The sequence below is a fragment of the Tupaia chinensis genome, unplaced genomic scaffold (genome assembly GCF_000334495.1).
Source record: "Tupaia chinensis unplaced genomic scaffold, TupChi_1.0 Scaffold000235_1, whole genome shotgun sequence".
NCBI lineage: Eukaryota > Metazoa > Chordata > Mammalia > Scandentia > Tupaiidae > Tupaia > Tupaia belangeri.
In genome coordinates this window covers 4,744,966-4,758,266 of record NW_006159713.1, presented here as the reverse complement: position 1 = coordinate 4,758,266, position 13,301 = coordinate 4,744,966, and the positions used below count along the sequence as shown (strand labels likewise).

General features: G+C 42.4%; 1 pseudogene; it reads left to right on the top strand.

The window, feature by feature from the left end:
• The first annotated feature begins 7,188 nt into the window (after positions 1–7,188).
• Positions 7,189–13,301, top strand: part of LOC102485140 (chromobox protein homolog 3 pseudogene) — a 76,520-nt pseudogene continuing 70,407 nt past the window's right edge.

The window sequence follows — 13,301 nt, the reverse complement described above, 5'->3', positions numbered from 1 at the left end:
ATATAAGTAGCATCCTACTGAATGTCACCTTTTATGACTTGTTTGTTTCACTCAAGTTTATGTCTGTAAGTCTTTTGGCCATATTGATATTCACGGATCTATCTAGCACATTTGTTTTCACTGTTGTATGTTGCAAATCTTTTTTTGAGATTATTCATTGTTTATTTGTGCATTCCTTTAGCAGTGAACATTTAGGTCATTTCCAGATTTTCACTATTACTGATAGTTCTGTAATGAGTGGACATCTTTGTGTGTGTCTTCCTGTTTCACTCATTCTTTTCACTTATTCTTTTGCTCTAAATTTGGTTCTCCCCTGAGGCCCTTGCCCCAGGCAGTCTTTCAAGAGGTGGCTGTTCTTTTCCCAGCAGCTGTCACACCATGAGGCCGGGATGGGAGAGGCATTTTTCTTGCTCTTAGTAGCTACTTCCAAGCCACCCGTTTTTCCTCTTCTCTACAGCCCCAGCATCTTTGAAAAGCATGTCACCAGACCTTATCATTCATTACCTCTTCCTCATTGCCACCATCTACACACCCCCGTCACTCCCCCTCCTTCACTGATAATTATAGCTCCCAGCTCATAGTCATTCTTTCCAGCATGATCTGTCATGATCATGCTGCTTTTAATAACCAGCCTCTCTGTTCCATGACCTCCTCTCCTCCAATGAACTTGTCCTCCCTCTGTCTCTGCCTGTCACTTCAAAGATCATACCCTTAGTCACGTCATTACCAACAACTGCCCTTGCACAGTCTCAACTTCAAACACCCCATCTCCAACCCCCATCTGTCAGTCCAGCTCTTGGCCTTGAGTATCCAGCTCCAATAATCCTCGACCCCATTCAGGCTGATCCTGCCCCCTTTCTCTGTCCCTTGCTCCCCTTCATGTTCTTACTTCTCTCCTTACTCAACTTCCCTGGTCTTTCATTACAAGTATTGTTAACCTACACCCTCAATTGCCTTCTCAATAATATCAACTCCTATTCTTCTCTCTACCTCCTGGAAAAACTCCAGGCCAAGTGAAACTCAACTCTCCACCAACTCTGCACATGAACCAGCCCAGCTGACCATGACTACAGAAAAGTAGTCAGTCATGCTAACTGTAAGGTCAAGATCACTAACCTTCCATGGGCCTTGGTGCTACCCAAAAGTTTTGTTCTATTTCCCTGGTTCATTCACTCTCCCACTCTCTTTGACTATTTTATACTTTCTTCCCTCGCTCAAACCTTCAGGCTCCTCCTCACTGAGGCTCACTCAGACTGATGGCCCTGATTCTTATTTCTCTGAGAAAAGAGAAGTTACCAGAAGACTACACCCACCTGCATCTACCACATCTGCCCACGGACTGGCATATTCCTTGCTTCTGACTGCCCTCTCCTACTCAATGACATCACTGTTTAACCCTCGTTTCTTTCCTGCAGTATCAATTTCCCACTCTCAACCATATCACATCTGCATGCAACACACTGTTATTTCCTCCTTCTTAAGAAAATAGTGCCCTGGGGTGGCCCTTTGCATAGCAGTTAACTAAGATCTCCCATGGCTAACCGTGGCTCTCACATGACCAACTGCACTTCAAATTCTGGCTCCAGTGGCTTGAAAAATAAATCAGGCATATGTGTGCATGTGTGTGCATGTGCGTGCCCCTAGTCCTGACAAGATGGAGGAATGGAAGAGAAGAGATTGTGGCATGCATTGGGGGTGCTTTCTCCCTCTTTCTCTCCCTCTCACTCTCTACCCTCCTCTCACTGGTGAGTACAAGCACCCTCTGGCAATATTTTTTTTTAAGTGCCTTGATTCCACATGCATTTGCAGCCTCCTTCTTAAGAAAATAGTGCCCTGGGGTGGCCCTTTGCATAGCAGTTAACTAAGATCTCCCATGGCTAACCGTGGCTCTCACATGACCAACTGCACTTCAAATTCTGGCTCCAGTGGCTTGAAAAATAAATCAGGCATATGTGTGCATGTGTGTGCATGTGCGTGCCCCTAGTCCTGACAAGATGGAGGAATGGAAGAGAAGAGATTGTGGCATGCATTGGGGGTGCTTTCTCCCTCTTTCTCTCCCTCTCACTCTCTACCCTCCTCTCACTGGTGAGTACAAGCACCCTCTGGCAATATTTTTTTTTTTAAGTGCCTTGATTCCACATGCATTTGCAGATTCTATACTCTTAGTAAAACTGGAAAGAATAAGCTATACTTGCTGGCCCCAATTTCCTTTCTCTTAGTCTCTGTACTCCAATTTGGATTCCAAAGATTCCTGGGGAAGTCCCTGTGATGGCAGGAGAAGAGCCACTTCGGGGAGGGGAGGGAGTGAAACACTGGAGAGCATTGTATTTCCATGGACAGAGAATTAATAAAAAATGTTGAGACAAGTAGTTTGCGTAATGGCTATGTCGCTGAACTTCCATGTAGTTGACCATGGTTTGAGTCCCAGACCCAGTGACTTAAGCTCATGCAAGGAACATATGCATGCGTGCCCAAGATCCCAAGAGGAGAATGGAGGAGAAGGGATTGCAGTGTGGCCATCCACCCTGGGTAGTGATTTCTTGCTTTCTGTCTCTCTGTCTCTGTCTTTCTGGTGAGCGCATGCGTGCTATAACAAAAACCTCTCAAAAAGAAAGTTTTGGTTTACATGGAATGGGGTAATGGTCACACACATGAAAGATCTAAGTGTCTTTGGTAGTTGAAAAAAAAACAGCTAGGGAACCAGCAGTTAGCGTAATGGCTATGTTGCTGGACTCCCACGTAGTCGACCGCAGTTCGCATCCCAGACCCGGTGGCTTAAAAACTCACACCGGGCGCGTGTGCGTGCGTGCCCAAAATCCCAAGAGGAGAATGGAGGAGAAGGGATTGTGGTGTGACCATCCCCCTGGGGGGTGATTTCTCGCTTTCTGTCTCTATGTCTCTCTCTGTCTGTCTGGCGAGCGGATGCGCCCTATAGTGAAAAACCTCTCCAAAAAAACACACAAAAAAACAAAAAAACAGCTAGTATTCAGTCACCGTGGTGTGCACTGCTAAGATGCTACTTTTTGAAGACTAAGGTCACATGGGAGGCCCACGTTCAACTCCCAGACCAGCCTAACTAGGCAGAGTGGCACATACCTATAGTCCTAGCTAACTAGGAGGTTGGTGTAGGAGGATTGCCACATAGTGAGACTTTCAAAAAAATCTTTGTCCCTCTTATATAGACACACACACACACACACACACACAAACAAAGTTGGCTATCAGGTAAGCTAGTCTGTATTACATAACATAATAGCAGTTGCTGTAACTAATAAACCCCAAATTGCGTAATGGCTCAGACATGATAGAAATATTTTCCTCAGGACCAGCAGTTGGCGTAATGGCTATGTCGCTGGACTCCCATGTAGTCAATCACAGTTCAAGTCCTGGAACCTGTGTCTTAAACTCACGCCAGGCGCGTGTGTGCGTGCATGCCCAAGGTCCTGAGAGGAGAATGGAGGAGAAGGGATTGCGGCATGGCTATCCCCCCTGGGGGGTGATTTCTTGCTTTCTGTCTCTCTCTTTCTGGAGAGCACATGTGCCCTATAGCAAAAACCTCTTAAAAAATTTTTTTTTCATCACCACTTTAAGTATAAAATGAGTATCCCTAGTTAATGGGCAGTTCTCCAAGTGGTGACTTAGGCACCTAGGCTCTTCCCATTTGTGGTCCTGCTGCTGTTAACAAGTCACTGTGCCCATCTGCATCAAAGCAGGGTAGGGCCAGGAGTGTGGGAAGCCTTTTAGGTCCAGACCTGGAACTTGGGTGCATCAGCTCTGATCACATTCCACTGGCCAGAATTCAGACACTTGGTCTCACCTACCTGCAAGGCAGGCTGGGAAACATGATCTGAGTGCCCAATAATAGGAAGAAACAGATTTTGCAAAGAGCCAGCCATCTCTACAAATCATGGAAGTCCTCCTGAAACGATGACTGGGCAGGAAGATGGTTCTTGTTCTGAATGAGGAGCTTGTTCTGGTCTAGAGTCCCAAAGCAAGGTCCATTGCAAACAATCACTTGCCTGTTTTTTGCTTTGTTTTGTTTTGATTTGCTGTAGGGCAGGTGCACTTGCTGGAGAGAGAGAAAAAGTAGTTATCACCCGGGGGCTGGGGCGATGGTCATGTGGCAATCCCTTCTCCTCCACTTTCTTCTTGGGATTTTGGGTGTGCACCCACATGTGCCCAGTGTGTTTCTCAAGCTGCTGGGTCCAGGACTTGAACTGCAGAGTAGACCATGTGGGATCCAGCCACCTTAACCTCTTTGTCACCTGCTGGCCCCACAATTGCTTTTTTCCAAGAAGAAATCCCTTAGAGAAACAGTCCTACATATTCCAAATCTACCTCTTCTGCTATTCGATTTGTTTTATGGGTTTCCAGTTGAGTTTTTCAGTGTTCCATAAAAACAAGAGGCACCCGGCAGCCCATAGGGTCTGAGTATACCCTGAGTCTCAGAGATGGGGCTCTGTCACTGCTCCATTGCTAATGGCAGTGGGAGCTTGGCTACAAGGCCCCATGCCCCTGGGACTCAGGCTCTGACTCTGTGAAATGGGCAGTTGTAAGGCTTACGACTGCCATGTTGTTTGAGAGTCAAGGACTTGCACATTTTTTCTCCAAATGAGCCTCATAATAGCCTTTTTGTGTTGAAAGGGTATGGGTGACTGTTGCCCATTTTACAGATGGGAAAGCCTGAGCTCGAGAGATGATACCCTTAGCCCAGGGGAATTCACAGTCCCCAAACAAGAGATGGTGGCTAAAACTGTAAGAGAGGATGATATCCTGAAGGGAGGGAAACAGAAAAGGTGAAGAATAGTGTGAGGAAGAAGAAAACCCACAGACATTCCTCCCCAAGCCCAGAATTCTCGTAGCCCTCATTTTGCTGTTCTTTCTTTGCTCGGATGGACTGAGCACACAGGGAAGCCCACAGAGAAGTACAGAGGGAACTAAAGGCATCTGGGACTCCAGGAGTCTTCAGGCAGGAGGATGACCGAGATTCGAGATCCCTGTCTTTCCTGTGATCAGTGGCCACCAGCTCAAGGAATAGATCCCTGAGATAAATCATAAAGGAGAACCTCTCCCCTTGCCTGCTTTTCTTCTGGGCTCCAGGAAGTCATTGCCCTGATATTGCTGTATCTACTGCAAGGGCCTAGACCTCTTGTCTGGAAAGAGAGGACTCCAGATGGGAAAGTTCTTTTTTCCTTCTTTTTTCTTAAATTGTGGATGGTGCATGTGCTTGTCAGAGAGAGAGAGAAAAAAAGCAATCTCCCCCACCCCCCAGGTTGTAGTCACACCACAATCCTTTTTCCTCGTTTTCTCCATCCTGTCAAGATTTTCAGCCTGCACGTACATGTACCCAGTCTATTTTTTAAGCCACTGGGCCTGGAATTTGAATTGCAGTTGGCCATATGGGATCTGGCTCCCAATGCAGAGTTCTATGAGACCAACCATGAAAAAAAATTTTTTTTGACAGAATATTGATAATTTTGGTGACACAGAATAATAGGAATACAGGAATTTTTTGTATTTCTTGTAAATTTGCTGTGAGTTTGAAATTACCTTTTTTTTTTTTTTTTAAAGTAGGACTGGGTCCTTGGTTCAGTGGTAATGTGCTACTCAAGAAAAGCCAAACCCCACATGGTGATCCCAATTCGAATCCCCAGTCATTCAGTCTGAACTGCATAGGACATATGTACAACTGGCCAGGATTTAACAGACTGGAGGACTGGAGGAAGGGGATCATAGCATAACTAGATACCGCGGACAATGCTTCCCTCTCCCTCTCCCTCTCCCTCTCTCTCTTTCTCTTTCTCTCTTATTCCCATGTGTGCATGCATGCTGTATTGTGAATAAAAGGGAAAAATTAAATTAAAAAAATATCCAAACTTGGGCCAGCCTGTTGTATGGTGATTAAAGTGGCTGGATTGTACATGGCCAACTGCATAGTTTGAGTCCCAAACCCAGTGGCTTGAAAAACATGCCAGACATGTGTGCACCGTGCCCAAAATTCTGAGAGGAGAATGGAGGAGAAGGGACTGCAAAGTCATCATCCCTCCTTAGGGTGATTTCTCACATTCTTTCTCTCACTCTGTCTCTGTCTCTCTCTGGTGAGTGCATATACCTTCTAGCAAATTTTTAGAAAAGGAAAAATAAATCAGAACATTATCAGCACCTGGAAACTCCCTCCCGACCTCTTCCAGTTGTGACCCCAAGGAAAGCCCCATTCTAACTCCTGTTCTTAGACTAGTTATTTCTGTTTGAATCATATAGAAATCATTCTTTTATGTCTGACATGATTCAGTTAACATTAACATTGTGTATGATATTCAGCTATATCCCTTCTTGTACTGTTATTTCAGTTATTCTCAATCTATAGATTATTCCACTGTAAGAATTCACAATGTTGGGGGCTGGCAGGTGGTGTGATGGTAAAGGTGCTGGACTTGCACATGGCTGACATGGTTCACTGGCAGGTCCTGAAGGCTTGCTTTCTCACTTTCCCTCTCTTTCTCTCTCTTTCTCTCTCTTTGGTCAAATAAAAAACAATCATAAATAAAATAAAATTAAAATTCTTTAAAAAAATTTTACAATATCAGGGTCAGGTGGTGACAAAATGGTACTGCAACTGGACCCACAGTTGGGAAATGTCCTGGGTTTGTGTCCTGGGATCTCCCTGGGCAGGTCAACTGAAATTGAGGTATGGTTTCAGGAAGGCCTTGTTGGGGCTGCCCATCTTCTTTTCTCATGAAATATATAAAAACAACTTAACAAAAATATATATTTTTTAAAAAAGAATGTATGATATTAAGTTGGAACCCCCAGGATAACTGAGTCAAGAGTGCCAAAAACCCTCCCTTCAAAGAACAATGACAAAATTGTACAAACTTTTTCTAAAAAATTTGAAAACGGTAGTGGGCAAAATAAGCACCCCCCAGATGTCTATGTCATAACCCTAGAACCTGTGACTATATTGTTACATGGCAAGAGGGAATTAAAGTTGCAGGAGGAAGTAAGTTTGCTAATCAGCTGATTTTAAGATAGAGTATCCTGGGTTATCTCAGTTGGTACAATATAACCCCACGTGTTCCTTAAAAGTAAAAGAGGGAGGGCTGGAACTTGAGGCGCGCAGGGCCAGAGACGCCGCAGACCTGCGACCCGGAGCAGCTTGGAGTGGTGAACTCAAGTCTGCAATAAAAAATGGCCTCCAATAAAACTGCATCGCAAAAAATGGGTAAGAAACAGAATGGAAAGAGTAAAAAAGTTGAAGAGGCAGAGCCTGAAGAATTTGTGGTGGAAAAAGTACTGGACCAACGCGTAGTGAATGGGAAGGTGGAATATTTCCTGAAGTGGAAGGGACTTACAGAGGCTGAGGATACTTGGGAACCAGAAGAAAATTTAGATCGTCCAGAGTTAATTGAAGCATTTCTTAATGCTCAAAAAGCTCGTAAAGAAAAAGATGGTACAAAGAGAAAATCTTTATCTGACAGTGAATCTGATGATAGCAAATCAAAGAAGAGAGATGCTGCTGATAAACCAAGAGGCTTTGCCAGAGGTCTTGATCCTGAACGAATAATCGGTGCCACAGACAGCAGTGGAGAGTTGATGTTTCTCATGAAATGGAAAGATTCAGATGAGGCAGACTTGGTACTGGCAAAAGAAGCAAATATGTGTATGTGTATATATATATATATATATAATCTGAGTCTTGGATTTTGATTTACTGTGTGGAGAAATAACTGCATTCTAATGGAAAAATCAAGTTTGGTTTGTTTGTTTTGAAAGTAGTATTGGGGAATTGGGGGGGTTGCATCCCAATAGCACTGGTTACTTTGAACAAGTAAAAGCTTTCTGTAGTTGCTTCCTTGTTGGAAAAAAACATTTCATACCATGGTATTTTATCCTCTGCATTTGGGAATACATTTTCTAAATGTTGGGGGAATGTTTTATTGTCGTGAACTTGTGTTTAACTCACATGCCTCAGTACCAGTCTGGGATTTTTTGTTTTCTGTCTTTGCGTGTGTGTATATATAAGATAATACGTAAATGGCTTTCTGTTTTTGAAACCTTCACCAAAACAAAGACTGTGTATAAGCTCATATGTCTGAGATACTGTCATGCTGAGCAACCTCAGAATAAGAAATAAGTTTCTCCAAATTAAATTGAAAGCTTTCCTGGAGCCATAACCTTTCAAATTAAATAATGATTTTGTAGTTGGGCAAACTAAACTGTATAACTTAAAATCAACCATATCAGAATTTTTATCTATCTGTAGTCATGTAAATTCAATAGTTAATTTGCAGAATTCCTGAAAAGAGAAATTGTATGGTTACCAGCAAGCTCCCCTCCCAGATGACAAAAACAGACAAATCCCAGTATTTAGCTTGATTTTAGCCCAGTGAGTCCCATTTTTGATTTTCACCCTATAGAACTATCAGCTAATCAATTCATGCTATTTTTAATCCACTAAATTTGTTACAGAAACAATGCAAACTAATGTATATAAGAAGTTGAAAGTTGCTTACTTAAAAAGCCCTGAACCAGGGCCAGGCAGTGGCACAGCAGTAATGCAACTGGACCTACATGGGAGTGTCCTGAGTTTGCATCCAGGGACTTTACGGTGCATACCGGGCACATACTCTCATAACCCTTATCTGGGCCTGCTGAGATTGAGGGTGGATCACGGACTGGAGGCCCGTTATGGGTGCCTGTCTCTGTCTTTATCTCTTTCTCATGGAAAAAAGTAAATAGAATAAATAAATGTAAAGAAAAAGGTCCTGAACCTTAGTAAGAAGACTGCGCATCCCTGGTGTTCAGCCTGAAGCAGCACTCACATTTCTCCTCATTTTAGCTTCCTGGTATAGTAGTTGTACCAAAGTGATAGGAAAAGGTTAACTTTATTCAGAGCAGATTGCAGAAAATTTCGAAGCCAGGGACACTGTCAAAACAATAGTCCCCTCAGTGGCATCCAAACAGGTATTACAGCTATCCTGAGTCCCAGTACTCTTTGGGGAAAGTAGACCAACATCTAGTGAGAAATTTAACAGGAAGTTCTGGGGAATGTACATCTAGCGACTCCCAACAAGGTCCTACTTTTGTCTGATAGTCTGGCAAGTCTTGTGCATGTGCTAGGCTGCACAGATCTTAGGAAACATTGGAGAAGGCCCCAGTGAGATACTAATCATGCGGTCTCAAAACACAGAAATTAACCTGGAATAAACTTATAAACTGGCCAAGTGCAACCCCACAAAACACAAACGGATCATTGAGGAAAAGGTAGAAACTTTACTAACTCAAGATGTTTAAGCATAACTTCTGTCCAATCATTGGCTAAGCATTAAGGGATACCAATCCTTGATACCAGATTTAAAAGTAAAGACAAGAATTAAAAAGTAACTGAGGGGGCTGGCAAGTGGTGCGGTGGTTAAAGCTATTGGACTTCCACATGGCTGACCATGGTTAGAGTCCCAGACCTGGAGGCTTGCTTTTTCACTTTCTCTCTCTCTCTCTCTCATGCTGTCCCTCTCTGGTCAAATTAAAATTAATTAATTAATTAAATTTTTAAAAAGTAACTGAGCATCCATATGCAGTGGAGGAAACAATCCACAGAAGTAGTCCAGATAAGGCAGCAAACAAAAGAACAAATTAGCCAGAAAAACAACAATTAATACCCACAGTGGAGTGGGAGGAGGAGAACAAAATCTAGTTGCTGTAGTATATTATCTAAAATATCTAGATTTTAACAAAACTTATGAAACAGGCAAAGAATCAAGAAAGTGTGACCCTGGGACCAGCAGTTAGCATAATGGCTTTGTCTCTGGACTCCCATGTATTTGACCGTGGTTCAAGTCCTGGGCCCTGCAGCTTAAACTCACGCCGGGCACGTGTACGTGTGTGCCCAAGATCCCTAGAGGAGAATGGAGGAGAAGGGATTGTGGCATGGCCATCCCCCCCTAGGGGGAGTGATTTCTTGCTTTTTGTCTGTCTCTCTCTGTCTTTCTGGTGAGCGCATGCACCCTATGGCAACAATCTCTCTCAAAAAAAAAAAAAAAATCAACTGTGGAGCCAGCAGGGATCATGGAGGTTAAGGCATCTGGGTCCCTCATGGCTGGCTGCATGGTTTGAGTCCCAGACCCAGTAGCTTGAAAATCACTCTGGGTATATGTGCATGCATGCCCATAATCCCAGTAGGAGAATGGAGGAGAAGGTATTGTGGTGTGGCTATACCCTCTGGGTAATGATTCCACACCTCCCCTCCCTGTTTCTCTACAGTGAGTGCACATGCCCTATAGCAAAAATTTAAAAAAAAAAAAAAAGAGAGAGAAAATAAAAAGTACAAGAAAATCAAAAGCTAATATCATATTGAATGGTAAAAGCTTTTCCTTTAAGATCAGGAATAAAATAAGGGTGTCTGTTTTTCTGTTGTTTGCTTTTTGTTTCTTAATTTTTTTGTTTTGTTTTGTTTTGTTTTTTGGGTGTGTGTGTGTTCACCAAAGATAGTGAGAGGGAAAGTGAGAAATCATTCTGCAAGGAGGATGGCCACTCCATAATCCCTTCTTCTCCATTCTCCTGGGATTTTGGGCATGCATGCACATGCACTCTGCATGAGTTTCAAGCCACCAGGTCCAGGACTCATGCCACGGTTGGCTATATGGGAGTCCTGTGCCATAACTACTATGCCAGATGTCTTCTTTTTTCATTTCTAATCAATAGAGTACTGGAAGCACTAGCCAAAGCAGTTAAGCTAGAAAAAAAAGGAGGAGATCATCCAAACTGGAATGGAAGAAGAAAAGCCCTATCTGTTCATAGATGACATAATCTCATTATTTAGCAAACCCTAAAACGTATGCCCAAACAATTCAGTGAAGTTGTTGATTACAAAATCAACAGACAAAAATTCTATACACTAACAATGAACACTCTGGCCCAGTCTCTGTGGTGCAGTGATAGCATGCTAGAAGCCATGTTGCTAACCATAGTTCATATCTGTTGTCTAGTCAATCTGAGACATGCTGAATATACACAAAAGAAGATTTAAGCATGAACTAAACTCTACTGAAGAGTGATTCTTTCTTTTACACATATACACATACATATGCACACACTATCATGAACAAAAACTTTAAAAGTTTTAAAATGAACAGTCAGGAAAAGAAATGAAGAGAACAGCTAAACTTATACTGGCATCAGAAAGAATAAAATACTTAGAACAAATATTACCAAGATGAAACTGCAAACATTGCTGAAAAACATCTAAGAAGGGATCAGCAGGTGGCATGATGGTAAGGCGGTGGATTCTCACATGACTGATGATAGCTTAAGTCCTGGACTTGGTGACTTGACAATCACTGTGTGTGTGTGTGTGTGTGTGTGTGTGTGTGTGTGTATGTATGTATGTATGTCCAAAATCCCTGGAAGAGAATGGAGGAAAAGAGATTGCAGTGTGGCAGTGTGGCTATGTCCCCCTGGGGAGTGATTTCTAACTTTTCTTCTCACTGTCTAGCAAGCAGACGTGCCCTATGGGAAAAACTTAAAGAAAAAAAATCTAATAAGACACAAGTGGAAAAATATCCCATGTTCATGGATTGGAAAACTTAATATTGTTAAAATGTCAATATTAACCAAAGCACACTACAGATTTAATTTAATCCCTAATAAAATCCTACCAACAATTCAAAAAACATCCTAAAATTCATATGGAATCTCAAAGGGATTTAACAATCTTGTAAAAGAAGAATAAAGTTGGAGACCTTACACTTTCTTATTTAAAAAACATATTATGAGACTGTCTCTGGGGTGCAGTAGTAATTTGCTGCTCAGGAAAAGTCAGATCCTACATGGTGATTGTAGCTTAAAAACCCGACCAGTCTACCTAAACACAGCAGCCATGTGCACAAGTGCTCAAGATTCAGTAGCTAGAGGTCTGCAGGAAGGAGATTGCAGCATGACTAGACACTGACGGATCCTTCTTTCTCTCTCTTCTCTCTCTCTCTCCCTCTCCTTCTGTCCCTTTCTTTCTCACTCTCATGTTTGTGCACATGTGCTCTGTCATGAATTCTCTTGGAATTAATTTTTTATTTTTTATTTTTTTGGAGAGGTTTTGCTATAGGGCACATGCACTTGCCAGAAAGACAGAGAGACACAGAGACAGAAAGTGAGAAATCATCCCCCGGGGGGATGGCCACACCTCAATCCCTTCTCTTCCATTCTCCTCTCAGGATCTTGGGCATGCACGCACATGCTCCTGGTGTGAGTTTAAGCCACCAGGCCTGGGACTCAAACCATGATTGACTACATGGGAGTTCAGCAACATAGCCATTATGCCAACTGTTGGCCCCAGGAATTCATTTTTTAACTACAGCAGCAGTAATTAAAACAGTACGGTACCAGGGTAAAGACAGGCATACAGACCAATGAAATAGAGCCCAGAAACAAACTCTTATGTGAATACATGGTCAAATAGTCTTCAGCTAGCACACAAAGACTACACAACAGAGAAAGGAGAGTCTCTTCAACAAAATGATTAAAAGTATGGGATCTGACAGAAGCCAGATTTCCCAGGTGCAAATTGCTCCTCAGCTACTTCCTTGCTGTAAGACCTTGGATAAGTTACTTAATGTCACCCCTGTTTCTTCATCTGGAAAATGAAGGTGATTTACAGTATGAATCATAGAGGACTGCTCGGTGAAATTTGGATGAAAACTCACTAAAAAGGGATTAGTTCATAGTGAACACTTAATAAATGTTAAGCAATAGGGAATTTTAACATCTGAGTAGAGTATTATTTCTAAAAATAAAAGGAAAGCTTCCAAAAGGACTTAGACTGTGGGAGAAACAGAGGCTCATGTGCCTACAGCATTCGGGGTACCCCAACTGGCAAAAGCACTGAGCAAATTCCTCAGTATTTCCCAGAAGTTCTCAAATCTACATAGGACAAGAACTTGATCGTGGGACATCTACATGTAGGGATGAAGACATGAACCTTTATTGGACCTTGAAGAGCAAAAACCTGGCCAGAGATTTTTGCCTAAAGAAACACCAATTTTCCTAATTCTCAGAAAACTTAAAAATTAATAGAATTTTCTTAAATTTAAGCTTTTCCTTCTACATATTTGTCTTAAACCCATGGGGCCTTCCCTGTTATTCAGCAGGGTTTCTGGAGGCCAAAGTGAATCTAGGAACTCAAAAAACAGGAAAATACAGAACCAGCTGAAGTTTGACACCAGATTTTTTCATGGACACTTTTTATTTTTACCTTTTATTTATTTATTTTTATACTTTGCTATCTGATGTGTGTCCTCACTGGAGAGACA